Source organism: Salvelinus sp. IW2-2015, linkage group LG5 (genome assembly GCF_002910315.2).
Source record: "Salvelinus sp. IW2-2015 linkage group LG5, ASM291031v2, whole genome shotgun sequence".
Lineage (NCBI taxonomy): Eukaryota > Metazoa > Chordata > Actinopteri > Salmoniformes > Salmonidae > Salvelinus > Salvelinus sp. IW2-2015.
In genome coordinates, this window is record NC_036844.1 from 2,721,512 (window position 1) to 2,739,141 (window position 17,630).

Consider the following 17,630-nt stretch of genomic DNA (forward strand, 5'->3'; position numbering starts at 1 on the left):
ACTGAGCGATGGTGGGCACCAGCAGGCTCGTAAGCATTCATTCAAACAGCACTTTSGTGCGTTTTGCCAGCAGCTCTGCRGTTTATGAATTCAAGCCTATCAACTCCCGAGATCAGGCTGGTGTAACTGATGTGAAATGGCTAGCTAGTTAGCGGGGTGCGCGCTAATAGCGTTTCAAACGTCACTCCTCTGAGACTTGGAGTAGTTGTTCCACTTGCTCTGCATGGGTAACGCTGCTTCGAGGGTGGCTGTTGTCGATGTATTCCTGGTTCGAGCCCAGGTAGGAGCGAGGAGAGGGACGGAAGCTATACTGTTACACTGGCAATACTAAAGTGCCTATAAGAACATCCAATAGTCAAAGGTATACGAAATACAAATGGTATAGAGAGAAATAGTCCTATAATTCCTATAATAACTACAACCTAAAACTTCCTACCTGGGAATATTGAAGACTCATGTTAAAAGGAACCACCAGCTTTCATATGTTCTCATGTTCTGAGCAAGGAACTTAAACGTTAGCTTTCTCACATGACACATATTGCACTTTTACTTTCTTCTCCAACAGTTTGTTTTTGCATTATTTAATCCAAATTGAAAATGTTTCATTATTTATTTGAGGCTAAATTGATTTTATTGGATTATTATATTAAGTTAAAATAAGTGTTCATTCAGTATTGTTGTAATTGTCATAATTAKAAATACATTTTTWAAATCGGCCGATTAAATCGGTATCAGCTTTTTTGGCCCTCCAATAATCGGTATTGGTATCGGCGTTGAAAAATCATAATCGGTCAACCTCTAGTATGCATGGGTGTCCGAGCTGTGTGCTAGTAGTTTAGACAGACAGCTCAGTGCATTCAACATGTTAATACCTCTCATAAATAAAAGTAGTGATAAAGTCGTCTGCTATTATCCTCAGTCATTTTAAATCCAGATTGTCAGACCCCGGTGGCTTGTCATTGTTGATAGACAACAATATTTTTTTCATCTCTTCCACGCTGACTTTACGGAATTGCAWAGTACATATCTTGTCTTTCATAATTTGGTCCGATATACTTGGATGTGTAGTGTCAGTGTTTGTTGCTGGCATGTCATCCCTAAGTTTGTTTATCTTGCCAATGAAAAAGTCATTCAAGTAGTTTGCAATATTAGTGGGCTTTGTGATGAATGAGCCATCTGATTCAATAAATGAAGGAGCCGAGTTGGCTTTTTTCATTTAAGGTGCCCCAAGGCTTTTTACTATCATTCTTTATATAATTGATCTTTGTTTCATAGTGTAGTTTATTTTTCTTGTATTTCGTTTAGTCACATGATTTCTTAATTTGCAGTACGTTTGCCAATCTTGGGCTGCCAGACTTAATTGCCATACCTTTCGCCTCAACCCTCTCAACCATACAATTTTTCAGTTCCTCATCAATCCAAGGGGATTCAACAGTTTTTACAGTCATTTTCTTAATGGGTGTGTGTTTATTAGTAACTGGAATGAGTAGTTTCATAAATGCGGTTACTGGCCCAACGCTCTAACCACTAGGCTACCTGCCCTTTATGGTTGTGAGGTCTGGGGTCCGCTCACCAACCAAGAATTCACTAAATGGGTCAAACATCAAATTGAGACTTTGCATTCAGAATTCTGCACAAATATCCTCTGTGTACAACGCAAAACACCAAATAATGCATGTGTCATGCCCTGACCTTAGTTATCTATGTTTTCTTTAGTATTTTGGTTAGGTCAGGGTGTGACTAGGGTGGGTATGGTAGTTTTGTATTGTCTAGGGTTTTGTAAATCTAGGGGTTTTAGTAGGTCCAGGTATTTGTAAGTCTATGGTGGCCTGATTATGGTTCCCAATCAGAGGCAGCTGTTTATCGTTGTCTCTGATTGGGGACCATATTTAGGTAGCCATTGGGTATTTGTGGGTTCTTGATCTATGTTTAGTTGCCTGTCTGCACTATCCATATTAGCGTCACGGTTCATTTTGTTCGTTTTGTTCAGTGTTCGTTCTTTTAATAAAGAAGAATGTACGCTTACCATGCTGCGCCTTGGTCTCCTCCTTACGACGGCCGTGACAGCATGCAAAGCAGAATTAAGGCCGATACCAGCTAATTATCAAAATCCAGAAAAGAGACATTAAATTGTACAACCACCTAAACGGAAGCGATTCCCAAACTGTCCAAAACAAAGCCATCCCCTACAGAGAAATGAACCTGGAGAAAAGCCTCATAAGCAAGCTGGTCCTGGGGCTTCGTTCACAAATACAAACAGACCCCACAGAGCCCCAGGACAGCAACACAATCAGACCCAACCAAATAATGAGAAAACAAAAAGATAATTACTTGACACATTGGAAACAGAGCAAACTAGAATGCTATTTGGCCCTAAACAGAGAGTACACAGTGGCAGAGTACCTGACCACTGTGACAGACCAAAAATTAAGGACATCTTTGACTATGTACAGACTCAGTGAGCATAGCCTTGCTATTGAGAAAGGCCGCCAAAGACAGACCTGCACACTGCCGACAAAATGAGGTGGAAACTGAGCTGAACTTCCTAACCTCCTGCCAAATGTATGACCATATTAGATACACATATTTTCCTCAGATTACACAGACTCACAAAGAATTCAAAAGCAAATCCAATTTTGATAAACTCCCATCTCTATTGGGTGAAATGCCACAGTGTGCKATCACAGCAGCAAGATTTGTGACCTGTTTCCACAAGAAAAGGGCAACCAGTGAAGAACAAAACCAGTGTAAATACAACCTATATTTATGTTTATTCATTTTCCCTTTTGTACTTGAACTARTTGCACATCATTACAACACTGTACATATACATAATATAACATTTGAAATGTCTTCATTCTTTGGGAACTTTTGTGAGTGTAATGTTAACTGATGATTTTTATTGTTTATTTCACTTTTGTTTATTATCTATTTCACTTGCTTTGGCAAGTACACCTATGTTTCCCATGCCAATAAAGCCCCTTAAATTGAAATTGAATTGGGAGGAGAGGGGAAGGGAGGAGGGGGAGGGGAGAGAGAGGAGAAAGTATCTGGGACGTGTCGGATGAGACCGTCACACAAGACTGAGTACACATTACTACTCTGCTTATAGACGCCTTATAGATGATTCATAAACATGTAGTGGTTATAAACTAAAGCTGGGGGGGAAGGGGGGGGGGGGTCAGACACACACACGCTCACACACACACACCTTATGTATACAGTCCTAACCTTATGTTCAACACAAAGTTAGGCAGTGGCAGGTACATAACTGTTCATAGCCCATCACTGGCAGAGAGATTTAGAAGCAAGGACACACTGCTCAGTATGCACTGACTGAGGTAAGTCTGTGTGTGTGTGTGTGTGTGTGTGCTTGTGTGTGTGTGTAGAAGTGTCTGCAGTATTCTGCTAGAGGGCAGCGTAGCGTGGAGAAAACACTCCGACCTGCAGTTTTCCGTTGCCCTGGAAACAGGTAGATAATCCTTTCCTTTTCTTCATATTTCTCTCCGCTATCCATATCAGTGCACCCTCCTCCTCCTCCTTCCATTCCTCCCTACTCCCTTCTCCAGCTCCCTCCGGTGCCCCCTCCCCACACAACCTGCTGCAGCGCGAACACACACATACACCACACACAGCACCTCCTCACCATTCCAGTCCACTGCAGTAATTTAGCAATGTCACTGGGAACTCGTCCCGTCTTCCACTTCACAAACTAACACACGGATTGGAACCACACACTCGAGCATGTACAAACACACACACACACACACACACACACACACACACACACACACACACACACACACACACACAATCTGAAATGGTCCACCCACACAGACAGTGTGGTGAAGAAGACGCAACATTGCCTTTTCAACCTCAGGATGTTGAAGAAATTTGGAATGGCCCCTAAGACCCTCACACACTTTTTCAGATGCACCATTTAGAGCATCCTGTCGGGRTGTATCACCGCCCGGTACGGCAAATGCACCGTCTGCAACCGCAAGGCTCTTCAGAGGGTGGTACGGTCTGCAAAACGCATTACCGGGGGCACACAGCCTGCACTCCAGGACATCTACAGCACCCCATGTCACAGGAAGGCCAAAAAGATCATCAAGGACCTCAGACACCCGAGCCACGGCCTGTTCACCCCGCTATCATCCAGAAGGCGAGATCAGTACAGGTGCATCAAAACTGGGACCCAGAGACTGAAAAACAGCTTCTATCTCAAGGCCATCAGACAAATAGCCATCCATAGCCAGCTTCCACCCAGTACCCTGCCCTAAACTTAGTCACTGTCACTAGCCGGCACCCACCCGGTTACTCAACCCTGCACCTTAGAGGCTGCTGCCCTATGTACATAGACATGGAACACTGGTCACTTCCAAATTTCATATGTATGATACTGTAGTCTTGTCAAGGTCATCCTATTGCTGTACATATACTATTCTATCCTACATATTCTATAGATATACTACATATTCTATCTATATAGTCCATAAAGTCTATACATCCCATCATATATATATATATACATATACATATATATACATATTATATATATATAATATTTCCATATTTCTTAATTCCATTCTTTTACTTTTAGATTTGTACGTATTATTGTGTATTGCTAAGTATTACTGCACTGTTGGAGCTAGGAACACAAGCATTTCGCTACAACCGCAATAACATCTGCAAAATATGTGTATGCGACCCAATAACATTTGATTTGATTTGAAACAGGGCGCAGGGTCAAATAGTGCTTCAGCATTGATCTGACTCTCCCCTTTGTGTGTTGTGGTTGAGACATGAGGATCCCTGCTGCGGCAATCGGACCTCCAGCTAATCTTTAAGCAGAGAAGAGATGGAGGGGAGGGAGAGAAGAGGGAGGAGAGAGAGAGGAGGCAGAGAGAGACAGAGAGAGGTGGGGGAGAAAAAGCGGGGACAATAGAGAAAAGAAGGAGGAGAGAGCGTGTGAATGCCACTGGGTGCATGTGATGATGTCTGTCTGCACTGCTATTGGTGGAACTGACGACGGAGACAAAGGGAAGGAAAGCTCTGCTCTTGAGCAGTCGGTCCCCCCCCCTCTCTCTTTCTCTCTCTTTCTCTTTCTCTCTCTTTCCATTTCTCTTTCTCCTGTGCTGAGCTTCTGTCTCTTAAACCCTCTAACATAATTTTTCAAATGATAGATTGACACACACAAAGAGTATTTCTTCATTTTCTACCCTTTTTTAGTGTTGTGTTGTGTTTTTCTGGTTTCTCAGTACATTCCATTGTGGTGACTCCTCTCTAGCCAGGGGTGGAACATTCCACAGAAATGGCTGACCCACAATAACACACACGCACACACAAACACACACGCACACACAGAGTAAGGCAGGAAGAGTAAGCCTACATACAGAAATACACACATACAGTGCATTCGGAAAGTATTCAGACCCCTTGACTTTTTCCACATTTAGTTATGTTAAAGCCTTATTCTAAAATGGATTAAATATTTTTTTTCCCTCATCAATCTACACACAATACCCCACAATGACAAAGTGAAAACAGGTTTTCAGAAATTTGGGAATGGTTGTGTATCAGTGGAATGGTAGTGTTTCACAGTATTACTTACCAGCCAGTGTTGTGATTGGCTGTGATATTTGCCTATTGATTTCGCCGCTGGAGTGGCGTCTGTTGTCAAAATCACTTTGTGGCTGTGTTATCTAGTGAAAATCGCTCTGTTATTTCCTGGCTGCAAAGATTCTACACTGTTCTCACATAAAATTCAGTTTATGTGAGAAAACAAGCAGTGAGTAGTGTAGGGAATCATCGTACCATCTAAATTGGTGTGAAATATCTTTTAAATAACAACAAATATCGTTTTTAAAGCTGTTTGAAGCTGGTGGACCAAAACGAAAGTTACTTTTTTGGTCCATCAGCTTCAAACAGTGGTTTTGGTCCACCAGCTTCAAACAGCTGTAAAAATTATATATTTTTTGTCATTTTGTTACGTTACAGCCTTATTCTAAAATGGATTAAATTAACATTTTCCGTCATCAATCTACACACAATACCCCATTAATGACAAAGTGAAAAAACTGTCTTTTATATTTTTTTGCAAATGTAATAAAAATAAAAAACAGAAATACCTTATTTACATAAGTACTCAGACCCTTCCCTATGATACTCGAAATTGAGCTCAGGTGCATCCTGTTTCCATTGATCATCCTTGAGATGCTTCTACAACTTGATTGGAGTCCACATGCGATACATCTTATTGATTGGACATGATTTGGTAAGGCACACACCTGTCAATATAAAGTCCCACAGTTGATAGTGCATGTCAGAGCAAAAATCAAGCCATGAGACCTCAGACTGGGGCGAATGTTCACCTTCCAATAGGACAACGACCCTAAGCACACAGGCAAGACAATGCAGGAGTGGCTTCGGGACACGTCTCAATGTCCTTGAGTGGCCCAGCGAGAGCCTGGACATGAACCCGATCGAACATCTCTGGAGAGACCTGAAAAAAGCTGTGCAGCGACGCTCCCCATCCAACCTGACAGAGCTTGAGAGGATCTGCAGAGAAGAATGGGAGAAACTCCCCAAATACATGTGTGCCAAGCTTGTAGCGCCATACCCAGGAAGACTCAAGGCTGTAATCACTGCCAAAGGTGCTTGAACAAAGTACTGAGTAAAGGGTCTGAATACTTATGTTAATGTATTATTATGTAAAATTGAATTCATTTTAGAATAAGGCTGTAACGTTACAAAATGTGGAAAAGTGAAGGGGTCTGAATACTTTCCAAATGCACTGTACACACACACACACTCAATTTGTGCATGTAAAGACACAGACAAGTACTGCTCACACAATATCCCGCTCCAGCACATGGGTAGTCCCTGGTTTGCCCCCTCATATCTGCCTGCTCACACAATATCCCACTCCAGCACATGGGTAGTCCCTGGTTTGCCCCCCCATATTAGCCTGCTCACACAATCAAGGCACTCAAGCACATGGTAGTCCCTGGTTTGCCCCTCATATCTGCCTGCTCACACAATATATCCTCATCAGCACATGGGTAGTCCCTGGTTTCCCCCCTCATATCTGCACACCACATGCCTAAGGTAAGCCGATACAGCTGCATCTGCCTCTCTGCCTCTCTACACTCACTGCTGCAGACTGCCCTACTGACCCTACCACCTGTGTCGGTGTTTTCTGACTCGCACACAACACACACACACACACACACACACACACACAACGAACACGAATAGACGCCCACACATGCTCGCACACAAACTCACTCACGCGCACACACACTCACTCACTCACTCACTCACTCACTCCTCACTCACTCATTCACTAACTCACTCCACTCACTCACTCACACACACACACACACACCAACACACACACACCACACACACACACACACACACACACACACACACACACACGCCGCAACGCACACACGCAGACGTGCACGCACACGCACACACACAGCCGCTCCATCTGCTCAGAAACATGTTGATGAAAGACAGATGCTGTGTCCTAATAGCCCATCCTTTCCTTGTCTCATATTCTGTGTTTTCAGATCAGCGCAACTGGGAAATGGTATGCTGCAGTATGAGGAAGCGCGTGGCCTGTGGATTACTGTACCGCACTGCCACCTTCTGGTCAAGAGCGGAATTGACGATTACTCTTTCACATAGCCAACTTGCATGTTGTTGTGATATTGTTTTGTTCCCCCCCGAGTTGTATCATTGGAATGGGATACAAATAAGGCAAAGGTGTGTTTTAGGACCATGCGGACGGAACCAAAGTTGCACCCCTGGCTAAATGTGAGAATGATAAATTATCAAAGGTACGCATTGAACAAAAAGTGAGTCAATGTAATGCTTTATACGTCATATGCACAGGCGACGTGCTTGGAATAATCCCTATCAACCAAGACTACATTTCACTTTAATTTTCAGAATTGCTCCTCTTTCACGTTCGGTCAGCGAAGCTTTCTAGATGCGTTCTGAAACAAAACATAGGCTATTTATATTCTTCAGAAATAAACTGCGCATTCGGCCATCATTCAAGTAAAGTTACTTCTTCGATGCAATTGCCATCATCTTTTGGCTATCTTCTGGATATATTCTTATCACTTATCAAAGTGTCAATATGACAACTTGATTAAATAGAATAATCTGGATTAATCTGACTTCATTTTGGTGTTATTTCAAAGACAAACAAACTAAATATATACTGAACAAAAATATAAACGCAACATGCAACAATTTGTATGATTGTACTGAGTTACAGTTCATATAAGTAAATCTGTCACTGGGGAGCCAGGCCCAGCCAATCAGAATGAGTTTTCCCCACAAAAGGGCTTTATTACAGACTGATATTGTCCTCAGTTTCATCAACTGTCCAAGTGGCTGGTCTCAGACAATCCCGCAGATGAAGAAGCTGGATGTGGAGGTCCTGGGCTGGCTTGGTCTGCGGTTCTGAGTCCTGTTGGCCCTACTGCCAAATTCTCTAAAACCATGTTGGAAGCGGCTTATGGTAGAGAAATTAACATAACATTTTCTGGCAACAGCTCTGATGGACATTCCTGCAGTCTGCATGCAAATTGCACGCTCCCTCAAAACTGTTGCGTGACAAAACTGCACATTTTAGAGTGGCCTTTTATTGTCCCCAGCACAAGGTGCACCCGTATAATGATCATGCTGTTTATTCAGCTTCTTGATATGCCACACCAGTCAGGTGTATGGATTATCTTGGCAAAGGAGAAATGCTAATTAACAGGGACGTAAACAAAAATTGTATTTTATATTTGAGATTCTTAAATGTAGCCACCCTTTGCCTTGATGACAGATTTGTGTCCTGAGCACTCTGGAGCAGGTTTTCATCAAGGATCTTTCTGTACTTTGCTCCGTTCATCTTTCCCTGGATCCTGACTAGTCGCCCAGTCCCTGCTGCTGAAAATCATCKCCACAGCATGATGCTGCCACCACCATGCTTCACCGTAGTGATGGTGCCAGGTTTCCTCCAGACGTGACGCTTGGCATTCAGGCCAAAGAGTTCAATCTTGGTTTCATCAGACCAGAGAATCTTGTTTCTCATGGTCTGAGTCCTTTAGGTGCCTTTTGGCAAACTCCAAGAGGGCTGTCATGTGCCTTTTACTGAGGAGTGGCTTCCATCTGGCCACTCTATCATAAAAACCTGATTGGTGGAGTGCTGCAGATATGGTTGTCCTTCTGGAAGGTTCTCCCATCTCCACAGAGGAACTCTGGAGCTCTGTCAGAGTGACCATTGGGATCTTGGCCAAGGCCCTTCTCCCTCGAGTGCACAGTTTGGCCGGGCGGCCAGCTCTAGGAAGAGTCTTGGTGGTTCCAAACATCATCCATTTAAGAATGTGGTAGGCCACTGTGTTCTTGTGGACCTTCAATGCTTCAGACATTTTTTGATACCCTTCCCCAGATCTGTGCCTCGACACAATTCTGTCTCGAAACTCTATGGACAATTCCCTCGACCCCATGGCTTGGTTTTTGCTCTGACATGCACTGCCAACTGTGGGACCTTACATAGACAGGTGTGTGCCTTTCCAAATCATGTCAAATCAATTGAATTTACCACAGGTGGACTCCAATCAAGTTGTAGAAACATCTCAAAGACGATCAACAGAAACAGGATGCACATGAGCTCAATTTTGAGTCTCATAGGGAAGGGTCTGAATACTTATGTAAATAAGGTATTTCTAATAAATTTGCTAAAATTTCTAAAAACCTGTTTTCGCTTCYTCATTATGGGGTATTGTATGTATACTGTTGAAGGAAAACAACTATTTAATCAATTTTAGAATAAGGCTGTAACGTAACAAAATGTGTAAAAAGGGAACGGGTCTGAATACTTCCCGAATACACTGTAAGTAGCTCGGCACATAGTGGATAATAAGCTACATTTTGAAGTCAACAGTGTTATCAAAATCTCATTCCAGGCTGTGCTCTCTGTGTCAACTTAGAAGGCTGAGTGTTAATCAGTCTGTTTTACAGTCATTTTACAGWTGTTTATTGAGCCMGTCTTAACATTTAGTTTAGTTGCCTGATTTGGCTCCCTCACATGGGCAAGTCAGAATACCCTCGAGAAAGTTGTGCATGTCAGTGGTAAGATTGTAGGGAGAAACCAAACCAAAAGGCTCTCCGAGACCTCACTAGTAAGAGGGGTAAAGAAATCATTTTGGATCTAACACATCCACTCAACAATCAATATGCAGTACCGTCATCAGGGTGCAGACTCCTAAAACCAAGAGAGCCACTAACAGCATTGTACCATTGTACCAGCATCAGTACGGCTTTTAAATGAAACACATATTTYTGTGACTTACAGTACCAGTCAAAAGTTTGGACACACCTACTCATTCAAGGGCTTTTCTTTATTTTTTACTGTTTTCTACATTGTTGAATAATAGTGAAGACATCAAAACTATGAATTAACACATATGGAATCATGTAGTAACCAAAAAAGTGTTAAACAAATAAAAATATATTGTATATTTGAGATTCTTCAAAGTAGCCACCCTTTGCCTTGATGACAGCTTTGCACACTCTTGGCATTCTCTCAACCAGCTTCATGAGGCAGTAACCTGGAATGCATTTCAAGTAACAGGTGTGCCTTGTTAAAAGTGAATTTGTGGAATTTCTTTCCTTCTCACTGCATTTGAGCCAATCAGTTGTGTTGTGACAAGGTAGGGGTGATATACAGAAGATAGCCCTATTTGGTAAAATAKCAAGTCCATATTATGGCAAGAACAGTTCAAATAAGCAAAGAAAAATGACAGTCCATRYTTACTTTAAGACATGAAGGTCAGGGGCGGCAGGTAGCTTAGTGGTTAGAGCGTTGGGCCAGTAACCGAAAGTTTGGTGGATCAAATCCTTGAGCTGGCAAGGTAAAAGTCTGTTGTTCTGCCCCTGAGCAAGGCAGTTAATCAACATCCACGCCTGGGGAACAGTGGGTTAAGGCAGCCCCCCGRACCTCTCTGATGGGTTAAATGCGTTAGACACAGTTCCATTTTAGGCATTCAGTTGTACAACTGACTTGGCATCCCKCTTTTCAATTTGGAAAATGTCAAGAACTTTGAAAGTTTTTTTTCAAGTGCAGTCGCAAAAAAACACCAAGCGCCATGAGGAAACTGTCTCTCAGGAGGACCGCCACTACCTCTGCTGCAGAGGATAAGTTCATTGGAGTTACTGTAACGAGTGCGCTGAGAATCGGGAAGKAAGTTCAAGTTTTAATAAACGATGAACACGAAAAACAAACACACAGACATGAAAACAGAGTCAACAACACCTGAGGAAAGAACCAAGGGGAGTGACAGATARAGGGAAGATAATCAAGGATGTGATGGAGTCCAGGTGAATGTCATGAGGTGCAGGTGCYCGAGACGATGGTGACAGGTGTGCGGGATAATCAGCAGCCTGGTGACCTCGAGGCCGGGAGAGGGAGTATACGTGACACCGGCCTCAGAAATTGCAGCGTTCAAGTGACAGACATCTCAACATCAACTGTTCAGATGAGACTACGTYAATCAGGCCTTCGTGGTCGAATTGCTGCAAAGAAACCACTACTAATGCACATCAACAAGAAGAAGAGACACGAGCAATGGACATTAGACCGGTGAAAATCGGTCCATTGGTCTGATAAATCCAAATTTGAGATTTTTGGTTCCAACCGCTGTGTATTTGTGAGATGCAGAGTAGGTGAACGGATGATCTTCGCATGTGTGGTTCCCACCATGAAGCATGGAGGAGTGATGGTGTGGGGTTGCTTTGCTGGTGATACTGTCTGTGATTTATTTAGAATTCAAGGCACACTTAACCAGCATGGCTTCCACAGCAGTCTGCAGCGATACTGATACCATCTGGTTTGCGCTTAGTGGGACTATCATTTGTTTTTCAACAGGACAATGACCCAAAACACCTCCAGGCTGTGTAAGGGCTATTTGACCAAGAAGGAGAGTGACGGAGTGCTGCATCAGATGACCTGGCCTCCACAATCACCCGACCTCAACCCAATTGAGATGGTTTGGGATGAGTTGGGCCGCAGAGTGAAGGAAAAGCAGCCACGTACTCAGCATATGTGGGAACTCCTTCAAGACTGTTGGAAAAGCATTCCAGATTAAGCTGGTTGAGAGAATGCCAAGGGTGTGCAAAGCTGTCATCAAGGCAAAGGGTGGCTACTTTGAAGAATGTAAAATATAAAATATATTTGATTTGTTTAACACTTTTTTGGTTACTACATGATTCCATATGTGTTAATTCATAGTTTTGATGTCATCACTATTATTTTACAATGTAGAAAATAATAAAATAAAGAAAAAACCCTTGAATGAGTAGGTTTGTCCYAACTTTTGACTGGTACTGTATATACTGAAGAAAAATATAAACCTAACGTTAAACGATTTCAAAMATTTTACTGGTTTACAGTACATAGGGGCAAATCAGTCAAATTGAAATAAATTKATTAGGCCCTGATCTATGACAAATGCCCACCCACTTTGGAGCCAGGCCCACCCACAGGGGAGACCAGCTAATCGGAATGAGTTTTGATGACGTCACTATGTTTATTGGTCAAATTAACTGAGCACTGCTGACACACRCAAGATATGTTATTAATAAGTTATTAATATGTAAGATATGAGATARCTGAAAAGCATTTGAAGGCTCACACGATGACACCGACAATGTCTTTATTGAATGAATAAATGATTAAAGAATAAACATAGAACACTATACGAAAATAAATAAATCCTTTACTTAGTCCGAAAGAGATCCCCGCCAGACCAGTGGGCATTTTTACCTTGTCTCTTCATAAGTTACTAGCAAAGCTTATACACTGTTTTATATTATATAATAGTAATTTCTCATCTCCCAAAAGTTTGTTTACATTTGGCACAGGAGGTGGAAGAGAGGGAAAAGTAGGGAGGAGGAGAAAATAGAGGGAGGTGAGTGGTCAAGAGGAGAGAAAGAAGAAGAGGGGAATGAAAAGAGATGATGAATGGGAAGAATAAATGAAAGAGGGTTAAAACACAGAGGAGGAGGGGATGGAGAAGATGGAGAACGAGTAGTGAGAGATAGAAAGTGAGAGAGAGGAAAATGGAGGGCATTCGTATGGTTGAATACATTGCTCTTAAAATGGATCCATGGTCAAACTGCGTGGACATTTCCCTCCATTGCTCAACAGTGCAAGAGGACCTATGATCAGTCAGTGTGCGTATCAATGTATCTAAAGTCTGTCATAGCAGACAGTTCATAGTGTGTCTTGATATATAAATAATATAGAGAAACTGAATGAGGGTTCAGGGTATGTGTGTTAAGACTATCCAGTGTATGCTGGTTTAGGGATAAGAGTAGGATGAAGGGTGTTGGGGCTAGAGTCTAGGGTATAAGTCTACTAAGACTCACGTGTATACATCCAGGTTAAAACCTGACTAAAAAAACAGTGTAACTTCAGCAGGTGAGGTAAGGGTAGTGTGTGGTGTATAGGTCAGTGGTATTCAACTCTTGCCCTACGAGGTCCGGAGCCTGCTGGTTTTCTGTTCTACCGGATAATTAATTGCACCCACCTGGTGTCCCAGGTCTAAACCAGTCCCTGATTAGAGGGGGAAATGAAAAAGAAACGCAGTGGAACTGGTTTCGAGGTCGAGGTTGAGTTTGAGGGGTATAGGGCATAGGGATTCTAGTATAAGTGTGTTAGGACTGCCCAGTGAATGCGTCCAGGTTAAAAGCTGTATCTAGGAAGCGTTGTAACTCCACCAGATGAGCTGCTTTGTTCCCTGTAGCTGGAGCTGCTGCTGGCCCACGACCAGCATACCTACACACACACATATACACACACACATACAAACATGAGAAAGAAGCGAGAACACATTTAATACAAAACACAACTCTTTGACCAGGTTTGATCAAATTATTCATTGATATCTTCCCCTGTGAGCAGGTGTGAGTGAAGGAGGCTGGTCGTACCAAACGGGGCGGGTGCGGTCGACGGTGGTGCGGAGGCGGGGTTTGACGTAGTCATAGTAACCCTGGTTCTTGTGCTCTTCCTGGCACCACACCAGGTCAGCGTTGGGATAACGACCTGTCTCCACCTTCACCTGGTCAAACGGGAAGGGAGAGAGCTGGAGGAGAGATAGATGAGGAGAGAGAGAGATGAGATTGGAAGTGTGTGTGTGTGTGTGTGTGTGTGTGTGTGTGTGTATGCCTGAGTGTGTGCACTGTACATGTGTGCGTGTATGCATGTGTGTGTGTATACCTGCTCTATGCGTGCAATGGCCACAGTATTATCCATGCCTCTGTTCTTGCGTTCTCGGGTCAGTTCATAGTAGACCTCCCAGTACAGAACACAATCCTTTTCACCCCCTTTGGGTTCTCACACACAGGACCACTGTCTGGGATCAGACGCTGGAAGTGGGTACCTGAAAGACACACACACAAACACACAGTATAGAAACACACACACGTACGGTACACACATGTACACACACACACATACACACACTCATTCGTCTCTCATTGGTCTGATAAGCAGTATTTAAAAAGTATTTGTTTTCTTTCAAATACTTGCCTGGTGCAATGGAACCCAATGGAATAGTCCCCAAAGTGCAACCCCCGCTCAGGCTCAGTCAAACGCTCAGCGCATTTGACTGAAAGCAAATACCATTTGAACTCAGGTCTGGTGACAAGCAGACACTTCAGACAATCGTTCTCATCCCCGTTCCACCAGATATCTTAGCGAAGATAGCTTTGCTACCGAATAACTTAACTACACAGTACCGTACGTCAGATGTTAGAAGGAGCCATCGTAACCATAGCTAGCCTTCCGACCTCCTCGCCTTGCGAACCTAAATCCTCCCTCAATCTCTCCCTCACCTGGCAGCATGTCGTCAAAGCTGGACTTGGCATCAGGGTGGCGCAGCAGAGACTTGGGGGTGAAGACTATCAGCTGGAGAACAGAGAGAAAGGGAGAGGGAGAAAATAAGGGAAAAAGAGAAAAAGAGGAGAGATGTGTGTGTGTAGAGTGTYTGTGAAGGACGTGCTTCTGTAAACCTGAATGATCGTGTGCGCGTGTGGCACTCACAGGCTTCCTGAAGGGCTGTAGTATTTGTCTGCGGAGGACGTGGAAGTAGTTAGCCGGTGTAGAGCAGTTGACGATGATCCAGTTACAGTCATACAGCTGACGCACAGCAAACTCCTCAGCAGAGAATTTCTATGCATGAGAGAAGGGACAGGTCATACACACACACACACACACACACAATCCCCATATTATTACTTACCCTCTTGCTCTTTTGCACCCCATTATCTCTACTTGCACATCATCATCTGCACATCCATCACTCCAGTATTAATGTTAAATTGTAATTATTTTTGCCTCTAGGGCCTATTTATTGCCTACCTCCCTACTCTTCTACATTTGCACACACTGTACATTTTTCTATTTTTCTTTTCTATTGTGTTGTTGACAGTACGTTTGTTTATGTGTAACTCTGTGTTGTTGTTTTTGTCTCACTGCTTTGCTTTATCTTGGCCAGGTCGCAGTTGTAAATGAGAACTTGTTCTCAACTGGCCTACCTGGTTAAATGAAGGTGAAATAAAAAAATAAACACACACACACACTTACAGGGTATGCATCCGGGTCTTCATTACACATCTGCAGGAACCTCTCTGGTCGGGCCGACGAGTGCTCTGGACCCTGAGTATCATGGGATATGTAGTTTATCATCCATCCATTTTTGACAACAGACAATGTTCTTCAAAGCGAAGACAGACTTGTAGATGAGTGGTGGGAGCTGCAGTGCTATTCTGTTCTCAGAGACTGAGGCAGACGGACGGACGGACGGACGGACGGACGGACGCACGCACGCACGCACGCACGCACGACGCACGCACGCACGCACGCACGCACGCACGCACGCACGCACACACGCACACACGCACCACACACACACACACCACACACACACCCACACACACACAAACAACACACACACACACACAACTCTGCCTCACAGATGGATGGACGGACAGACAGTAGTTCTTACAATTCCTTCATGCCATGGGGTAGCAGTAGGACTATTCCGTTCTGTCTGACCCACTTGGCCTGTCCTGGGCAGATGAACTGGTCTATGATACACTGGGCTGTGTTGTGGAAGTCCCCAAACTGGGCCTCCCACAGAACCAGAGCATTGGGACTAGCCATGGCAAAACCCAGCTCGAAACCTAGAGGGTCAGAGGGTTCAGGTCAGAAAGCATGAGGGGAGTAAAAAAACAGACAACTCCTCATAATGCTGTGGCATGCTGTACCGTAAAGACAGCTAAATAAAAGACTGCATCTGCATGTGTGTGTGCGCATGTCTGCGTACGTGTACGTGTGTGTGTGTGTGTATGTGTGTGTACTAACCCAACACTCCGTACTCTGACAGAGAGCTGTTGCAGACAGTGTATGGAGCCTGGTTAGGAGCGATGTGGTTCATGGGAATACAGATCCTCTTATCTACATTCTGGTCATGGAGAACATGGTGTCTGTGACTGTAGAGGGGGAGATGGAGAGATGGAGAAGGAGAGAGAGAGAGTTATGAGTAGAGAAAAGAGAGGAAGGGGAGAGGTAGAGGGATGGGTAGAAGAAGCGAGGGAGAGACATGGAGAGAGAGAGTAAATACGAGTTACTATATCACCAAGATGTGACAATAGCGCTTCAGTATGGCACCCAGGTCTCAAAGCCCACCAACACAATGTGTAGGTGGGGCCCGTGAAGATCCAACATGTGCAACCAAAATCATCACGGGCCCCACCTACACYTCCTACGACTGCATGCAATGACATGGGCTTGCAGTCCTTGGAGTCCCGCCGCACCCARCTCTGCAGATTCTTTGTCCAGAAGCTTGCAAAATCCCAGGATTACAACAAATGGCTGCCTCAGACAAGAGGCCATGGTCAATGGCGGATCTACTCGGTCCAGTCACAAACTGAACCTTCCCCCTACTCGGACTGACGGATACTACAACAGCCCTATGCCTTACTGTGTGAGACTGCTTAATGCTGCTTAWGTGTAATATTGTATACTACAGTGCATTCGGAAAGTATTCAGACCCCTTCACTTTTRCCACATTGTGTTACGTTAAAGCCTCATTCTAAAATTGACTAAATGAATGTTGTTCCTCATCAACCTACACACAATACCCCATAATGACAAAGCGAAAACCCTTTGCTATGAGACTCGAAATTGATCTCTCGGGTGCTTCCTGTTTACATGAATCCTCCTTGAGATGAGTCCATCTGTGGGACATTCAATTATGTGGTAAATTCATTCAAAAAATGTCTAAAAACCAGTTTTTTCTTTGTCATTGTGGGGTATTGTGTGTAGATTGATGAGGGGYAAAACTATTCAATCCATTTTAGAATAAGGCTGTAATGTAACAGAATGTTGAAAAAGTCAAGGGGTCTGAATACTTTACTTAATTACCGTAGGCCTACAGACGTATGCTGTAATTCAGCATTTAGCTGCAAATGTGTACAATTCCAATTAAAACTTAAATATATAATTCAGCAATGACAAATAACAAATAACACTGTCAAACAAGAGACTTTAGTAT

The 17,630-nt window shown here is 43.5% G+C and overlaps 1 pseudogene; it reads right to left on the reverse strand.

Moving 5' to 3' along the window:
• Positions 1-12,996: 12,996 nt before the first annotated feature.
• The window catches only part of LOC111963793 (2-oxoglutarate dehydrogenase complex component E1-like), a 62,990-nt pseudogene continuing 58,356 nt past the window's right edge, over positions 12,997-17,630 (reverse strand).